At 46.5% G+C, this 18,306-nt stretch overlaps 1 protein-coding gene across 1 annotated transcript in view; it reads right to left on the bottom strand.

Moving 5' to 3' along the window:
- The window catches only part of Fam178b (family with sequence similarity 178 member B), a 126,458-nt gene extending 110,222 nt beyond the window's left edge, over positions 1-16,236 (bottom strand). The window contains exon 1 of the mRNA XM_050134692.1: positions 15,994-16,236. The gene's annotated coding sequence lies outside the window, so the exon portion shown is untranslated. The remainder of the gene's footprint in view (positions 1-15,993) is intronic.
- Between the last annotated feature and the right edge of the window lie 2,070 nt (positions 16,237-18,306).

The raw sequence follows: 18,306 nt of genomic DNA, 5'->3' as shown, positions 1-18,306 counted from the left end.
TTTATTAATTATATATGCAGTGTTCTCCCTGCATGTCTGTCTACACTCCAGAAGAGAGCACCAGATCTCATTCTAGATGGTTGTGAGCCACCATGTGTTTGCTGGGAATTGAACTCATGACCTCTGGAAAATTAATCATTAATCTTTAATCAACTCTTCAGACCCCCAGATTTTTTTTATAAAAGAATTCTCTATTTTTTTTAAAGATTTATTCATTTATTATGTATACAACATTCCTTCCATGTGTGCCTGCAGGCCAGAAGAGGACACTAGATCTCATTCTAGATGACTGTGAACCACCATGTGGTTGCTGGGAATTGAACTCAGGACCTCTGGAAGAGCAGCCAGGGCTCTGAACTGCTGAGCCATCTCTCCAGTCCCCAGACCCCCAGATTTTTAAATAACATTTAATATATATATATATTGAGACAGGGTTTCTATGTAGCTTTTGAGCCTGTCCTGGAACTAGCTCTTATAGACCAGGCTGGTCTCAAACTCACAGAGATCTGCCCGCCTCCACCTCCTGAGTGCTGGGATTAAAGGCGTGTGCTACCACTGCCTGGCTTAACACTATATTAGTATATTTTTTAACATGACAAAGACAGACTTTATTCAAGGGGGACCAGACTGATTTGTATAGAGACCAGTGAAGCACAGTCTTGCAGTGGGACTGAGGAACTGGACATGATTCTCTAAAATGGCATTAATCCAAATAAGAGTGTGTAACTACATGACATTTATAGATGAAGAAGTTTTATATTTTGGTTTATAAGTCTTTTTTTACCCTGCATGATTTAAAAGACAATTACACAAACCAACAATTATATAGCTATGCTAATGATCATATAATATTGAAGATATAATTCACGACAACGAAACATAAGAGGGGATGGTTTGAGTTGTAAAGGGGCCAAACATTTTTGCATACTAGTAAATTGGTTTTCTTCCAATTTAGCTTTTTTATCAGCTGAGATATAAATTATAATTTTCATGATTAACTACTATGTAAATATCTTTAAAAAAAGGTTTAACTGTGAGGTGGTGGTGCACACTTTTAATCTGCCTCCTGAGTGCTGGGATTTAAGGGATGCACCACCAGACCCAGCTTCCAATAATTAATTTAAAAGTAAATAAATTAAAATCTTTTAAAATGACATTACTTATTGTGTGTGTCTACGTATAGATGAGTGGGCCCACCTGTGGAGAGACTTGCAGGGTCCTCTCCTTCCACCACCATGGGGGTCCCAGGAACCAAACTCAGGTCTTCAGGCTTGGCAGCAGACACCTTTAACCCACTGAGCCATCTTGACAGCCCTGGATTAAATATTTAGTCAGAAGGTAGAGACTGGCAGCCATACCTGATAGTGCATGTCTGTAATCCCAGCACGCCAGGGGCAGAGGCAGGAGGGCTGCCACTCTGGTTTACATAGTAAATTCCAGACCAGACAGGACTATAACATGAATGTTAAAATCACAACAACAAAACCCTAAGAAACAAAAGGCACAGATTAGCAAAATCAACTCAAAAATCCTGACTCTAGGCTGAGAATGTAGTAGTAGTGGTGGTCAGTAGTAGTAGCACTGCTTAGCATGCTTGAGGCCCTAGACTTAATCCCTAGTACAGCAAAGATAAATTAAAAACCCTGAAATCTAATTATATGATGTCTTTACTTGACTTACACTGAGTCCCAAGACACAAACGGGTTGAAAAATTAAGGATGGAAAAAGATATTCCATGCAAACAGTAACTGAATGAGAGCTCTGCTGCCAACAGACAGGGTATACTTGACATCTAAATTTAGTATGAGAGACAGAGGCAGAGTCATAAGCAGTATCAGGGCCTGGCAGCAAGAAATTGTATCAGAGATGTTGGTCTAAAGGATGCAAAGTTCCAGTTAGAATGAATACTTCCAAGAAATCCATTATAGGAGCCAGTAAGAGAGATCTGCAGGGAAGGGTGCTGACTACCAGGCCCTGAGTCTGATTCCAAGACAGGCGAAAACTCACTCCCACAAGCTGTCCTCTGACTTTAAGGTGCTCACACACAAAGTACATATAAAAATGTAAAAAAAGGGGTATTATATGACAATGACTAGAGTTAGTAGCAATGTATAGTATTCTTAAAAATTGCTGAAAACAGATTTTAGGTATTCTCGCCAGAAAACATGAGTGTGCTCTAGTGTCCTTTCTGCTGCAGTGGCAAACACCATGAGCAGAGACGACTTGGGGAGGCTCATGTTTCCACATCACTGTTCACCAGCAAAGGAAGTCAGGGCAGGGACTCAGACACAGAGCTGATGCAGAGGCCATGGGCAGGTGCTGCTTACTGGAGAAATCCTTGTGGCTTGCTCAACCTGCTTTCTTATAGAACCTGGGCCCACCATCCCCAGGATGGAGCCACACAGGATGGGCCGAGCCCACCTCCATCAGCCACTAATGAAGAAAACACCCTTCAGGCTGTAGCCCAATCTTCTGGAGGCAGCTGAGGTTCCCTCTTCTCAGGTGACTGTAGTTTGTGTCAAGTTGAGACACCACCACCACCAACAACAACAACAACAGCAAACAGGCAGCTAGCACAGTGACCACAAGCAACTTGAGGAGAAAAGGATCTATTTCAACTTTCACCTCCAAGTCCCCACTCTATCATTCCAGGGCAGGAATGGAGGCAGAAACCATGGAGGAACACTGCTTGCTGGCTTGCTCCCTGCCTTCTGCTCAGCTAACTCAGGCCCAGCAGCAGCACAAAAAAAGAAAACCATACAAAAAAGAAAGAAAGAAAGAAAGAAAGAAAGAAAGAAAGTAAGTAAGTAAGGAAGGAAGGAAGGAAGGAAGGAAGGAAGGAAGGAAGGAAGGAAGGAAATAAACTAGACAAAACATCCATGGAAAGAGAATTTACGAGGCCAGAGAAGTCTCATGTCTATAGCACTGAGGATGTTAAAGCAGGAATTTGGTGAATTTGAAGTCAGCTGGGACTAGTTCCTGGCCAACCTGGGACAAGAGTAAGACCCTGTCTTAAAAAAAAAAATCAAATATCAAATGACCAATGAGACAGACACCTTTCCAAGTTTGGTTTCCAGCATGACCTACACTGGGCATCTCACAGTTGCCTGTAACTCCGGTGCAAGGGACCCATCACCCTCTTCCGGACTCTGGGCCCCTGCACTCCCAGGTGCACAGACTCACAAACATACATATATACACTGTGGTGAGCTGGATGAGAAATACCTCTCAGGGGTTCAGGCCATGAACACTTGGTCCCCAGTTGGTGGTGCTGCTTAGGGAAATTTAGGAGGTACAGCCTTGCTAGAGGAAATATGTCACTGGAAACAGACTCTCAGAGTATACAGCCTGCTCCTACTTACACTTTGCTTCTGCTTTATGCTTTTTGTGTTTGCTCTAATAGATGTGATCGCTCAGCCTCCTGTTTCAATCAAACACATGATTGCTGCCATGCCTCCCAGCCACGATGGACTCCTTCTTAATTAATTTCATTTATTTATCTATTAGTCAGGGTCTCTCTATTATGTAGCTCTCTCTGGCTGTCATGGAACTTGCTAGATAGAACAAACTGGCCTCAGTCAGATCCACCTGCCTCTGCCTCCTGAGTGCTGAGATTAAAGCCATGCACCACCATACAATCCCAAATAAACTTTCCTTCTATTAAGTTACCTTGGTTCTGGTGTCTTATCACAAGTACAGAAAACTAATACACACGTAGTTAAAGCATTTTACAGGAAAATATGAGATCTGAGCAACACTATGAAGGAACTGGATCTAACGAACACCCTCATCTTGTGTCAGCTGAGTGCACATAATCCTGGAGTACACGAGGGCCATTCTCCAGGAATGAACCACACAAGGCCTTACAAATATCTATGACAGCATTACTCATAACAGCTAAAAGCACAAACAGTCCAAAAGCCCATCAGAGGGTGAATGGATAAACAGAATGTGGTATTAGCCACATAAAGAAATATTGTTTAGCAATAAAAAAGAATGAAACACTGGCAAATGCTACAACACAGATGTGAAAGAGCCCATTCATAAAAGACTACAGATCTCATGAATGAAATGTCCAGGACAGACCAATCCACAGAAGAGAAAGCAGATTAGTACCTGTCTCCAGTTAGGAGAGAAGAGAGATATTGGGTGGGTGGCAAAGGCATCCCTGTACCTTTGGGGGTAGTGATGAAAATGCTCAAAAACAGAGGGAAAGGCAGCATAATTCTATGACTACCCATCCTGAGCAGGCACAGTATGGCGTGTGAACCACACACACCTCGGTGAAGTCCTGCAGGGAAAGCACATGCGTGGCCTTGTGGGGCACAATGATATCTGCCCTACTCCAGAGAGTCTGCAGCAGGAGGCTTGAGGTTATCCTTGATAACACAGTGAGGAAGGAGAAAGGAGGAGGAGAAGGAAAGAGGAGGTAGGAAGAGGGAAACCAGAAAGCAAAATCCAACCCTATATGTTGCTGTTCAGCAAAGGACAAAAGAACCCAGTGATGGCAAGACGTGTCAAACAAAAGTTAAGCACATTGGGGTTGGAAAGATGTCTCTGGCTAAGAGCACTTTCTGTTCAGTTCCCAGCACCCACATGGTGGCACATAACCACACGGCAGGGGATATGATGCCCTCTTCTGGTCTCTGAGGGCACTGCACTCATGTGGTATAATGATACACACACAGGCAAAATATCCATACAAATAAAAATATTTACTTAAAAAATGTCCCATGTTGTACTGCTGATAGAGAGGCAAGTGGGAAAGAGAGAAGGCTTCTGGGAAACTCCCTCTGAGTGATCAGGCCTCTTAAGGACTCAAGTGCAGGAGAGAAGTCATAAACTTCTCTTTAAAAAGACAGTTTATTTTACTTGAGGATTCTAAAGTAGCAGACGAGTCTGTAACATCTGCAGAAGATGAGCGATCATCTGCTGAGAGGATAAATCAAATATAAAAAGAAAGTGCTGATGGGGAGGGTGAGAAGAGTTCCATGTGGCAGGGGCCTTGCGGCAGGCAGGGAGGGAGGGCACTCTCTCCTTTTTAGAGCGTTTCTTTTCTGAGCACAAGTGCTCTCTGTGTCACCCTGACAATGCAGAGCCACTAAGTTTAGGCAGCATAATAGCAGTCTTTGTTCTGTCCACCCTGGTCTTGCTGTTCCCATTCTGGCTGCTCCTCAAGATCACCCAGAGGCAGGCCGACTCTGGTTTTGCAAGTTCAGCGGTGCTCCGCCCGTCCGGGGAATTGGGGGCGGGGGTGGGGAGGTGATCCCAAATGTGGATCAGAGGAGAAAAATGTGTCACCACTGACTGCAAAAATGACATGACATTCCAGCCCCTCTTCACCCTCACAAAGAGCTTGTGTGTCTTGACCACATTGATGAGCTGGTTCTCTTGAGTCACTTAGACACAGATGAAGTGTGTCTGTGCCAGGCACCCAGCCTAGGGCCTGGCTCAGAAAGTTAGGGGGCATTGTTCTCTAATGTGCAGTGTCCTAAACACAAGAGCACAGGTGCAGATCAAGTCAAACTTGAAATTAACGTACAATGAACACACAGAGAAACATACTCAAGTGAGAACAATACGAAATCAGTGAATTTCCTAATTAGAAAATGACTGTGTGTGTGTGTGTGTGTACACCATGGTACACACGTGGAGTGAGAGAACGACCTGCAGGAGTCTCCCCTTCCATCACGGGAACCCCAGGTAGTTGTACTCGTCAGGATTCTCTAGAGGAACAAAACATACAGAATGAATATATATATATTTATATATGTAAAGGGGATTTAGTAAAACGGCTCACAGGCTATCGTCCAGCTAGTCCAACTATGGCTGTCTATCAATAGAAGGCCCAAGAATTCAGTAGTTACTCAGTCCATGAAGATAAAATCTCAGCTGGTCTTCAGTATATGACAGAAATCAGAAGACACAGGTGCTCATTCCAGTGAAGGAATGAACTTGCCAGTCAGAGGGAGAGCAAGCAGGCAAAGAGAGCGAGCGTCCTTCTTCCATGACCTTTATAGCGGCTGCCCACAGAACGTGTGGCCCAGATTAAAGGTGGATCTCCGCCCTCAAAAGATCCAGGTTAAAAGTGGATCTTCCCAATTCAAACGATTTACTTAAGGAAAAAATCCCTATGCCAGGCAGTGGTGGCACACACCTTTACTCCCAGCACTTGGGAGGCAGAGGCAGGTGGACCTCTGTGAGTTTGAGGCCAGTCTGGCCTACAGAGCTAGTTCCAGGATAGCTAGGGCTATTACACAGAGAAATCCTGTTTCAAAAAACCACACACACACACAAAAATATCTCTCTTGGCTGGCACTGACTGAACCTTGGGATGGTCTCAGCTCAGGACACAACCACAGAGCCAGAACAACGGCCCAATATAGAACCAAATTCTCACCTCCCAGATTCAGATATGGCTGCTCCATACCTCCCCTTCCTCAAATTCAAAAGGGAAATTCTGGTGTTAGTGTTGGTGTGGATAGAGGCTAGGGCCTCTGAGCTCAGCCTGGTAGGAAACACAAGGAAGCCCAGGATATGCTACTCAATCCAGCAGAGAACAACCTAACTCTAGAAATTTAGATGTGCCCTTTCACCCACATTAAAAAAGAAAACAGGCATGGGCTGGAGAGACGGCTCAGTGGTTAAGAGCACATGTTGCTCCTGCAGAGGACCTGGGCTCAGTCTCCAGCACCTGCATGGCACTTGTGTATGTGTGTGGGCATGCGTGTGCCAGGGTGCATGTGGAGGTCAAACAACAACTTGAGGGACTTGGTTCCTTTTACTCACACCGGAGGTTCCACCTTAGGGGGTTGGACGTGCACAGCCGCCCCTTCCACCCACAGCCTTCTCACCAGCCCCGGCCCCGAAATATAAACACACAGGGGTCCATGTTGAAATTAAGAATATGGCCAGGTCCTTGTCCTGTAGTCAGACTGATGACTATCTTGAATATCACCAAAGAACCTTCATCCGGCAACGGATGGAGATAGAGACAGAGACCCACATGGGAGTAATGGACTGCGCTCCCAAGGTCCAGTTGAAGAGAAGGAGGAGGGAGAAGATGAGCAAGGAAGTCAGGACCATGAGGAGTTGGTCCACCCATTGAGACAATGTGCCTGATCTAATGGGAGCTCACCAAAGCCAGCTGGACTGGGACTGAATGAACATGGGGTTAAGCTGGACCCTCTCTGAATATGGCTGACAATTGGGGCAGATTGAGAAGCCAATGATAATGGCACTGGGATTTGTCTCTACTGCATGTACTGGCTTTTTGGGATCCTATTCTATTTGGATGCATACCTTCCTAAACCTAGATGTAGGGAGGAGGGACTTGGACTTCCCACAGGGTAGGGTACCTTGCTCCCTCTCAGGACTGGAGGGGCAGAGTGTGTGTGGGGGGGAGCGGGAGGGAAGTAGGAGGAGAAGAGGAAGTGGAAATTTTGATTGGTATTATTTATAAAGTAATAAAAAAAAGAAAAAAAGAATACGGTCAAGTGTGGTAGAGTACATCTTTACTTGATGGGGAACTTTTTAAAAAGTACAATATGAATATGTATTGCTATCATTGTTAATAAAAAGCTGACTGGTCAATGGCTAAGCAGGATTTTTGAGGCAGAGAGAATGCTGGGAAGAAAAAGGGTAGTGTCAGAGTAGTCTTGAGAGATGCAGAAAGAAGCAAGATGAATGTGCCGGGTTGCAAGAAGGTACCACCACATGGCAGAGGGTAGATAAGAAATATGGGTTAATTTAAAATGTAAGAGTTAACTATTAACAAGCCTGAGCTAGAGCTGGGCGGTGGTGGCGCATGCCTTTAATCCCAGCACTCGGGAGGCAGAGGCAGGCTGATCTCTGTGAGTTCGAGACCAGCCTGGTCTACAAGAGCTAGCTAGTTCCAGGACAGGCTCCAAAACCACAGAGAAACCCTGTCTCGAAAAACCAAAAAACAAACAAACAAACAAAAAAACAAGCCTGAGCTATTGTCCAAGCATTTATAATTAATATTAAGTCTCTGTGTGGTTATTTGGGTGCTGGGTCCTGATTAAAAAAAAACACTGCCTACATTTAGGCAGAGGCAGAGGGATATCCGATCTCAAGGCCAGCCTGGTCTCTAGAATGAGTTCCAGGACAGCCAGGGCTATACAGAGAAACCCTGTCTCAAGAAATAAAAACAAAGGCAAACAAACAAACAAACAAACAAAAATCCTTCACAGTCACTTGAGTTTAAGTTAATTCCAGATGTAGTAAAGACAATAACCAAGAACAGCCATCACAAGTTCACTCTTGCCAACTTGACACAAATCACATCTCCTTTGTCATGCTTAATTTCCAAGTGAAAACAATAACCAGGTCACAATTGCACCTAACACTATGTAACTATCCCTCATACAACAGCAAAAAGCATTATAAATTTTAGAATAGGTAACAACGTCCCTTGAGGGCCACTCTTTTAGCATCTCCAGTGTCAATATGACAACCAATTTCCCATGATAATCTGGATCAATCACCACTCCTAATACTGCTATTCCTCTCTTAGCCTGTTGGCTTAAAGACATCAAAAATTCAAATGTGGTCAGGTGGTGGCATCACACACCTAGCACTAGGGAGGCAAAAAGATGGGGGATTTCTATGAGTTTGAGGACAGCCTGGTCTACAGAGTGAGTTCTATGACAGCCAGGGCTACACAGAGAAACCCTGTCTGGAAACCACTCTCCCCAACTGCCAAAAAAAAAAAAAGCCAAAGTGGCCAAGGGGAAGTCTAAGCTTCCAGTTTAAAGGAATGTTAGCTCCTGGCAGGAACACTCCCCACTCCTCTAGAACCAAAATTACTAGCCCAGCAGAACATGAGGTCACAGGAAAAAGAAGCAAAATCTTTCTTAGTGGGTCACTAGGGTGACAGTGAATGGAACTATTCTCTTTTCCACCCCTTGATTTCTGTAGCCTTGGATACTGGCTATCGGAGAAAACCCACCATATATTGGATGCTGATCGAAGCATATACTGCCTTCTGGAGGACCCTGCTCCAGTCTTCCAGCTGTTGCAACCTAACTGGTGCTGTAACTGTCTTCTCTCAGGCCAGCTGCTTCAGGGTGGTGGAGAACATGGTAAGACCATGTTGCATGGTCTTGGGCCACTATCACATTTCTCTGGCTGTGAAGCGAGTTCCCTGGTCAGAAGCACTGCTAAGTGGAATACCATAAGAGTGGATAAGGAATTCTGTGAGTTAACATCCTGTAAGGATGGTGGTTTGGCAGAAGCATTACTACAGGAAAGGCGAATCCGCAATCAGAATAAATATCTACTTCAGTGAGGACAGAGTGTTTACCTTTCCATGGGGGAAGTGGCCCAGCGTAGTCATGCTGCAGCCACCATGTTGCAGGCTGATCACTGGGGGAACTGCGCCATACCTGGGGCTCAGTATTGGTCTCTGCTGTTGGCAACCTGGCGCTCAGTAGCAGCTGTAACCAGGTCAGCCTTGGTGACTGGAAGTCTACGTTGTTCCAGCCCATACCTAACCTCCATCTCTGTAACCGTGCTCACTTTGCTCATGGGCCCATGAGGCAATGACAAGGATGACTGAGGAAAGAGGCTGATTGTCTACAGAATGGGTCATCCTATCTACTTGATTACTTAACCTCTTCTCTGCCAAAGTCAACTTTGGATGAGCATTTACATGGGACACATCCCATGTATCTTCACATCTTACGCTCATTTGGAAGTCTATCCAAATACTTCTTACCCAGATGTCTTTCTCACCAATTTTCTAAACATGCTCTTTCCAAGTCCCTGACCACCCAGCCAATCCATTGGCTTCAGCCCATGAATCAGTGAACATTTGCACATCTGGCCATTTCACCTTCCAAATAAAATGTGTGCTGCCTGAAGTTCTGCCCACTGTGAAGATTTCCTTTGCTTGTGTCTTTCCGGGTTGTCCCAGAAAAGGGTGGTAATGCTGCAGCTGTCCACTTCCGGGTAGTGCCTGCACAACATGCAGAACCATCACTAACCCAGGCCCTTGTCTTCTCTTCCTCAGTCAAGTGATCACAGGGCATATCCCATGAGGCTCTAGGTGCATGCTTGGCAGTAGACAGCATTGCAACTAGAGTAGACTCGCTCCAAAATTCCAAAGGTCCCTTCTGCAGTTCACTTGTAGGGGGAGGATGACAAAGGCTCCAAACAGTATCTCTATCTGCCACTGGCAACTCCAGTATTGTTGAGTCTGCTGGATTATAAGTTGTAAACAGCCAGCACAGCAGCCTGGGCCTGTTGAAGAGCTTTCTCCTGATCAAGGTCCCACTAAAAGCTAGCAACTTACCAAATCACTTGGTATCTGGGCTGGAGTAACACACCCAAGTCATCAATGTGCTGAATACAAAGAGGCACACTAAATATCATGGTTCTTTCTTGGTGGTCGGAGGGGCCAAGTAAAATGATTTATCCTTCACCTTGGAAGGAGTATCTCTGCATGGTCCACAACACTGGACTCCTAAGAACTTCACTGGGGTAGAAGGCCCTTGTAATTTGGTTGGATTTATTTTCCATCCTCTGATATGCATAGGTGTTAGTAATGAGTTCAAAGTGGTTGCTACCTCCTGCTTACTTGGTCCAACAGCATAGTGTCACCCATATAGTGCACCAGTGTGATATTCTGTGGAAGAGACAGACACTCCAGATCCCTTCTAACTAAGCTGTGGCACAGGGCAGGAGAGTTACTATATGCTTGAGGTAAGACTGTAAAGGTATATTGTTGGCATATTACCAACTGAAAGCAAATGGCTTCTGGTGGTCCTTATGGACAGGTACTGAGAAAAAGGCATTTGCTGGATCAATAGCCACATATTATATACCAGGAGATGTGTTACGCTGCTCAGGTAAGGACACATCTGGTATAGCAGCTGCCATTGTTATTACCTGATTGTGTTTTCAGCAGTCAACTGTCATTTTCTCGGTCCATCTGTCTTCCGCACTGGTCAGACAGGAGAGTTAAAGGGAGATGTGGTGGGAACCACCACCCCTGCATCTTTCAAGTCCCTGATGGTGGCAATAGTATTTTCAGTCCCTCCAGGGATGAGATAATGTTTTTGATTCATTGTTTTCTTTGGCAAAGGCAACTCTAACGGCTTCCACTCAGCCTTTCCAATCATAATAGCCCTCGCTCCACAAGTCAGGAACCAACGTGAGAATTCTGCCAACTTCTAAGAATATCTATCCCAATTATATATTCTGGGGCTGTGGAAATAACTACAAGATGAATTTAGGGATCCACTGGGCCTACTGTGAGTTGGACTCCATAAGCCCCTACTTTATTAACTGGAGGGCCACAATGTTTCTTGGGATCTCCCAGAATCAGCATCAGTTCATAACCAGTATATAACAGACCCCAGAAAGTCTGACCATTTCCTTTACCCCAGTTTAGAGTTAGCCTTGAAAAAGGCCATAGGTTCCTCTGGGAAGGACTGGAGAAAGGCTAACAGCAAAACTTTTAGGTGTTTTATCAAGGTCCTTCCATGGGGAACCTGGTCATCCCTTCATTCAAGGGGTTCTGGGTCTGCAAACTGGCTTAGTCTGGAAATTGGTTCATCGGCCAAGACTCCCTTTTGCCACAATCCAATGGCGCCTTTCTCTTGAGGTTTTTCTGCTTCTACAGATGAACAAAAATTCATAGGCTTCTTACCTATTTCATGCCTGAAAACACCATGGTTGATTAGCCGGCACCAAAGGTCCACCCCAGTCATACCACAGTACAATTCTCCTTGCCTGTGTGATGATTACATGTTAGGCCGTTATGAACATTGTTTTGTCTATGCTGCCCATTATGATCACCTTGTCTTTGGCGACTCAGTGCTGCCACCTGGCCCCTGCTACTTGAGGGTCTAATTAAAACCACTGCATTTAATTCGTCCAGCTGAGCAGCAGCACCTCCAGCCCTAAGGTCTGGCTCTAGCAAAAGGGCGACAACAAAACTCTTCAGAGGTGCTGGGCTCCCTCCCTCCATTTGTGTCTTATAGGACAGTGGAGGCCGTGTCCTTTGGGCCTTCCCATTGTGGAGCACTAGGTTTTACACAGGGTACCCACTCTAGCACTGCAATTTCCCTGAGCCTTAAAATCCCTTCCTCAACACTAAGCCAAGGAATATCAGGCATCTCCAAATCATTTTTAGTAGGCCATCTTTTGACAAATGCTTCATTCAACAATTCAAATAAACTTTTTGTTCAGGTAGAAGCTCTGCCCGCCCCTCCCACCACCAATCCAAACCCTGTCCAGACTCAGAAAGCTTGCAAAACCCCAGAGATGCTCAAGACCATGCCTACAGGGTAGTAAACAGTCTCTAAAGGAAAGGACACTCGGTTCTTTCATCTCTTCTCCTGTCTCCTCTCTGGGGACTGGAGAATCACCTTGGAGCATCTTACCAATAAACCTGGACTTTTAATTTGACTTGGTTATGTCAGTGGAGAGACTTAATATGGGTGTTCAGAAATCTTTCACTTTTCACGCCCTTTTTTTTTTTTTTCAAGACTGGTTTTCTCTGTGTAGCTCTGGGGCTGTCCTGGAGCTCGATTTGTAGACCCAGTTGGCACTGAACTTACAGAGAACTGCTGCCTCTGCCTCCTGAGTGCTGGGCTTGAAGGTGTTCACCACCAGCAGCAGCCTTATTCTTTGTTTTTTTGAGGCAAGGTTTCTCTACATGGCCTTGGCTGTCTTGGAACTCACAAGCTTGCAGAGTGACTCATGCCTTTAGGTCTAGCACCCAGAGAAGGCGGAAGCAGGTAGATCTCTAAGGTGAAGGCTGACCTGGTCTTCAGAAACCAAAAGCCAACAACACCAATACCACCACCAACAGACTTTGCCTTTATGCCTTGTCCTTGCCTCAGCCTCCTGAGCGTGGGACTACGGGTGCCTGTCAGCACGCCTAACCATACACACGACTTTCATACTGTTTGGGTCCTGGTGAGTTATTCCCTAGAACTGTCAGTTAGGGAACTGTGTGGGCTTTCTTTGCGATTAGATTCAGGTCGTATGTTCCAGGCTGGCCTCTGAACCTCGTCAGAAGGCTCACAGCACCCATGTGTCCTGTTACTGCTCTTGCACCAGGCGACGGTGGGAACCACAAGGTTCCTATGCTGTCGTCCTACAGTCTTGTCCTTTCTGATTAAGCAGTACCTTACGGGAAGATGCTCTGAGATGACATAAACATCCGCTTCCTGTCACGCTTCTGTTCCCAGTTTCAGCACACACTGGTGACTCTTGCCTGGAAGGTTTGCCTTGCAGTGGTTGAAAACGAATTTGTTTATTCTTTTTAAAAAATAACTTACAATACTTTGAACAAATCACACTGAAATACAAAAGATCAAGGAACTTCTACAAACTGGTCCAAGAGGTAAGGATGCTTGCTGTCAAGCATGATTATCTCAGTTGGATCCCAGGAAACCCACGTGGTGGAAGAAGAGAACTGACCCCCACATGTTGTTCTCTGACCTCCACATATACAGTGTGGTAGAAGCGTGCCCGTAAGTATACACAGACATACAAAATATAATAAAATAAAACAAAATAAAATAAAAATGATACCCCCAAAGTCATTCTCAAAGACGGGCCATAGTGGCCCGTGCCTTTAATCCCAGTACTTGGGAGGCAGAGACAGATGTATCTGTGTGAGTTCAAGGTCAGTCTGGTCTACATATCTACCTATGTCGTAGGACTGCCAGGGCTACATAAAGAGACCCCATTTAAACAAAACAAAATGAGACGAGAAAGGAAATGGACAACCTGGCAGTGGGGTGGCAGAAAAGCAATGTCTGCGTCTGCAGGCCTAGGAGCATGCTTCCCAGAGATGAGAGAGGTGGCTGCTAACAGCTCTGCTTCTATACAAATCATCTCCAGTGCTAGCTACAGGCGATGTTTGCATGCTGAAGAATCTAATTTTAGAACTAATCAGCCAGGAGTGGGCACGGCAGGAATCTAACCCAGGAGAATGTGAGGCCTCCTGGGGTCCAGCCTGTGTCTTCTCTTAAGACAGCCGAGGGTGAGCCTCAGTCTTGTGTCGACAGGAGAGTCTCGCGCAGCCCGCAGGTGAGGTTCCTGGTTAAACACACAACCCGCCTGCCACAGACAGCCTGCGCTGCTGACTGCTGCTCGGACAGCCTGCGGCTTAATTGGTGAACCTTGCGGGGGGAGCATGGTCTTTAAACCAGCTAAAACACAGGAACAGGTAGATCGAATCCCCAAAGCTCAGCTGGTAAGCCAACTTAGAAACAAAAGAAATAGGGCTAGAGAGAGGCTCGGGAGTAGTTCTGACCGCTCCTTCAGAGCACTTCTGTCTCTAGCCCACTTCAGAGCTCACAACTGTCTGTTAACTCCGGCTTCAGGGATCCTACACCCTCTTCTGGCCGTTGCGGGTACCTGTGTGAGTCTGTTCCCCTGCCCGCATATACACGTAATTAAAAAATAAATCTTGAAAGGGTGGACTGGGAGGGAAATACCGTTTCTAGGTGAGCTCTGGGTACTAGCAGCTCATAAAGCACCAGCAGCAGGCAGAGTCCTCCCTTTCGGGCCCAAGAGTGCACTCATGAGACCCATGGACTGGGGTTGCTGCTTCTTGGTTAACTAAGTCTGGCTGCTTCAAATACCTTTCCCTCCAAGGCGTTCATCCGCCCACAAGAGAATGCATACATATTTTTCGATACAGGTGCCTATGCTCAGGCTTTTGACCATCCTTTGGCTCACATCTCTTGACTACATAAACATTTTCAAACAAGTCAGGCCTGCGGAGGGCTGCAGAATCCAGCCTGACAGCAGCCCATTGCTTCTCCCAGAGCCACCAACTGAAACCCTCAAGGAAGTCCCTCAACCAACAGGGACTGAGAAGCTAATGGTTTCAAGGACACAGGTAACTTTCAAGCCACTGAGACTGACAAACACTTTCTGGTGAGCGACAGCACCCGGAAGACCCTAGGAATTATGGGACACAAGTTCAGAGCTGTCAGAACAGGAACAAATAGGCATCTGAGAGTCAGCGAGACATTAGGCATCGCTGGGAGCACGAGACAAAGGCCTCCTGTGGTCAAACTGGGAGACAGAAGCAAAATCTAACCTTTCCTTCCCAAATCCCTCATCACCCAGCCAGTCAGGACCTAGCCCTCTCTTTCACTCACGGGCAAAGGACTGTACCTGTCTCATCTCAGACCCCCAGTGGGTATGGTAACATGCCTAGACCCCTTCTTCCTGGGTTAGCGCTCCCCCCCAAATCATGCAAAGCCAAGGCTCCCCCACTCCCCTTCCAGGTCTCACAGTGTGATTTCAACAAGTGACCTCCTACTTTTTTCTTTGTTGTTGTTCTTTTGTTTTCTTGGCCTTAAGGAGAAGAAAATAAATAAATACAGAAAACCCAAAGCCCTTTGAGCATCAATGTCAAAACAGTCAAGATTAATGCAGAAAATTATAGCCGACTTGCTTTTCTGAACATTGCCGTAGCAACATGCCATACTCTCAGCATCGTGTTTTATGTGTTCCTTTAAACAAATATTTACTGGTTAGGAATGCTAGCGAGGACTCAGCTCACAGCCTGAAAGATGGAAGAATAGGAGTGTCATCCTCAAAGAAAAGCAAAGCAGACCCCTGTGTCGTAAACTCTCGATCCATCAAACTGAGCAGGGCCTGGGAACAGCGAATGTTTCCGGAAAGACAAACAACAACTAATTTTTATGCCCTGGGAAACATTAAGAAACAAAACACAAGAGGCCGCATGACCCAAAACAAACCACCAAGCCAGACCTTGGCGTAGGGCACATTTGGCAGGAGAGGGCGTAGCCTGTTAACGTGGGCTAACCTGAGCATAGAGGAGGCTGGGCCTACTAGCGAGGCCAACCCTGTGCTGAAACCAGGAAAGCGTAAAAAGGAATCCAGGCAACTGTTCTAGAATCCACTTCCAGGCCCAGTCTGGTGATAGACATGAGCCCTGGGTGGGTAAATTAATTGTGTGCCCCAGGAACTCACCGTTAAGATGAAGCTTCTGGTCCTACCCCTCGAGTCTGGTGGAGTCTACTCCTGGGAGCCCCAGCCTCGGAGCCTGAAGAGGAGGGAACGGCAGCCAGGAAGCGTTAATAGAAGCACGAGCGCAGCCTCAGAAGGTGGCGCACAAAAAGCTGGAGCAGGCTACCAGGGTGGTGGGGCGCCATGTCAGCAACAACAGTCGAGTGGAGGGACTTTCTGTGGAGGCCACTGCGCCTGCCTGCCGCGCACGACGTACCCACCGTTACAACAGGTGGGTTCCGTTCACGTGCTCCATTCACGTGACCCTCGGGCCACGCAGCCACGTGCCCGCCACTGTGCGCAGGTCAGATGATGCCCCCGCCGCTGGATTCAGCGTCTGGTTTCCGCCTGGCCTGCGTTCTGTGCTCGCTCTTTATACCAATCGGTGTCACCTAAACCCCCGCCTGGGAACAATGGTTTCCGTTTCACAGATCGGGTTATGGAATACTTGGGCTTGTGGGGAGAAGGGAAGGTGTCGAGATTTGAATTCAACACAGACAGTTGGCTTTCCGCGGTCTAATGATCCGATTTTTCCCAAGTTGAGACACTATAACTTGTGTGGACCCCATTAACGTTGACCCCGGTCTGCTTTGAGAACAGATCTGTTCTGGGTGGACAACTGTGTGGGCATGCGTCAACCCTTCAGATTCACATTCAACAAGCACTGGTTGAGCCCTGTCCCTGCTTCTGACATTGAACGAGGGCATTTACACACATAATTTCGGATTAGCCTCAGCCAGCTCTGTCTTCAGTGAAAATCCGTGCCCTACCCTGGTCTCTGGGCAGTAGAGCCACGGAGCCAAGCTGAGCTTTGCCAGCCTGTCTCGGGGACTTTAGCAAAGTCTGTTTCCTGAGGGAGCCTTCGTAGGTGACCAGGATAGGATGCGCAGGATTCCAGCTGCCCTGGTGTGCTGGGGGAGCCTTCTTGTTTGACCTTTATTTCTTTTAATGGACCAGTTAATTCTTCCGACTTCCAGTTGTCACGGGCATTTTTACTTTTAATTTAATTAGTTCTTTTTTGAGACAGGCACTTACTGTCTTAACAGGCTTAACCTCGAACTCCAATTAAAAACTCCAATCTTCTGATCCTCAGCCTCATGAGGACAGGGTTTACTCAAGGAATCAGACCCGTCCTCTCTGAATTCCTTATTGTTTTTTGGAACGCGCCTGCCGTCTTAAAGGGTTAGGCAGGTCCCTCCTAACGAGCACCAGTTGAAGGTTTAATAGAAAGAGACAGAACCAAAGGCAAAATGAGAATACTCTACAAAGGATAACTCCGTGGATGAACGGCTTCCAGAAATAGGACCGCACTGGCTTTTTCCAGCCCACCAGAGGGCGCAAATGCCCCAGCAGTTTTCAGATAAGAAACAAGCTCGAGGGCCCCCTACTGGGCCCAGAGCCTGGGCTGGTTTATGAGCTCCCAGCTTGAGCGCAGGGCTGTTGTTTCTATTGACCTGTCTTTCCCCACATCGCCCCAAATTTAGGGACTTCCCGTGTTCAGGTTTTGTGCCTTTAGGACCTTTGCATTTATTCAGGGGGTCCAGGGAAGAGTGGAAATGGAGGTTTGGTAAACTGAACGGCTTCAGACCTTGCCTGTCGTCCTTCCTCTTAGGATCTGCTTCCTTTGGTCCTGCTTTAGAGTGTTGCGGAGTATTTGTTTACCCTGCAAAGTTGTGTCTCTGTCTAATATGCATTCTGACTGGTTTAATAAAGAGCTAAGTGGCCAATAGCTAGACAGGACAGTACAGGCGGGACTTCCTGGAAAGAGAGGAACTCCGTGGGAAGAGGAATGTAGGAGCACAGGAGATGCCAAGGAGACACTAAAGAGGTTGGATATCTGGTGCAGAGTAGAGGTGACCGAGCTACGTGGTAGAACATAGATTAATAAAAGCAGGTTAATTTAGGCTATAAGAGCTAGTGGGACCAGCCTAAGCTAAGGGCCAAGCTTCCATAATTAATAAGAAGTCTCCGTGTCATTATTTGTGAGCAAGTTTATTACACTAGAGAGCCACATACATGTGTGCCCACACCTGCCTGGGGAGCCTAGTAGCCCAGGCTGGTCTGGAACTCACTGCACAGCCTAGGGTAACTCCCAATTCACTGCAATCCTTTCTCAGCCTCCCAAATGCTGGATTGATTACAGGAGTTAGCCACAACCTCTGGCTGTGAATTGATCTCTTGATCCAGTAAACAATTAGCTTTAGAGCTAAAGTTTAGGTCGAAGCAGGGGACTGTCCCACAGAACAGAGCTGAGCACTGCCCCTTTGTCCTCCCAGA

The sequence above is a fragment of the Alexandromys fortis genome, unplaced genomic scaffold (genome assembly GCF_014885135.2).
Source record: "Alexandromys fortis isolate MF-2015 unplaced genomic scaffold, M_Fortis_MF-2015_v1.1 scaffold_20, whole genome shotgun sequence".
Classification (NCBI taxonomy): Eukaryota; Metazoa; Chordata; class Mammalia; order Rodentia; family Cricetidae; genus Alexandromys; species Alexandromys fortis.
Note: the sequence above shows the minus strand (reverse complement) of the source record. Positions and strands in the feature narration are given on the sequence as shown.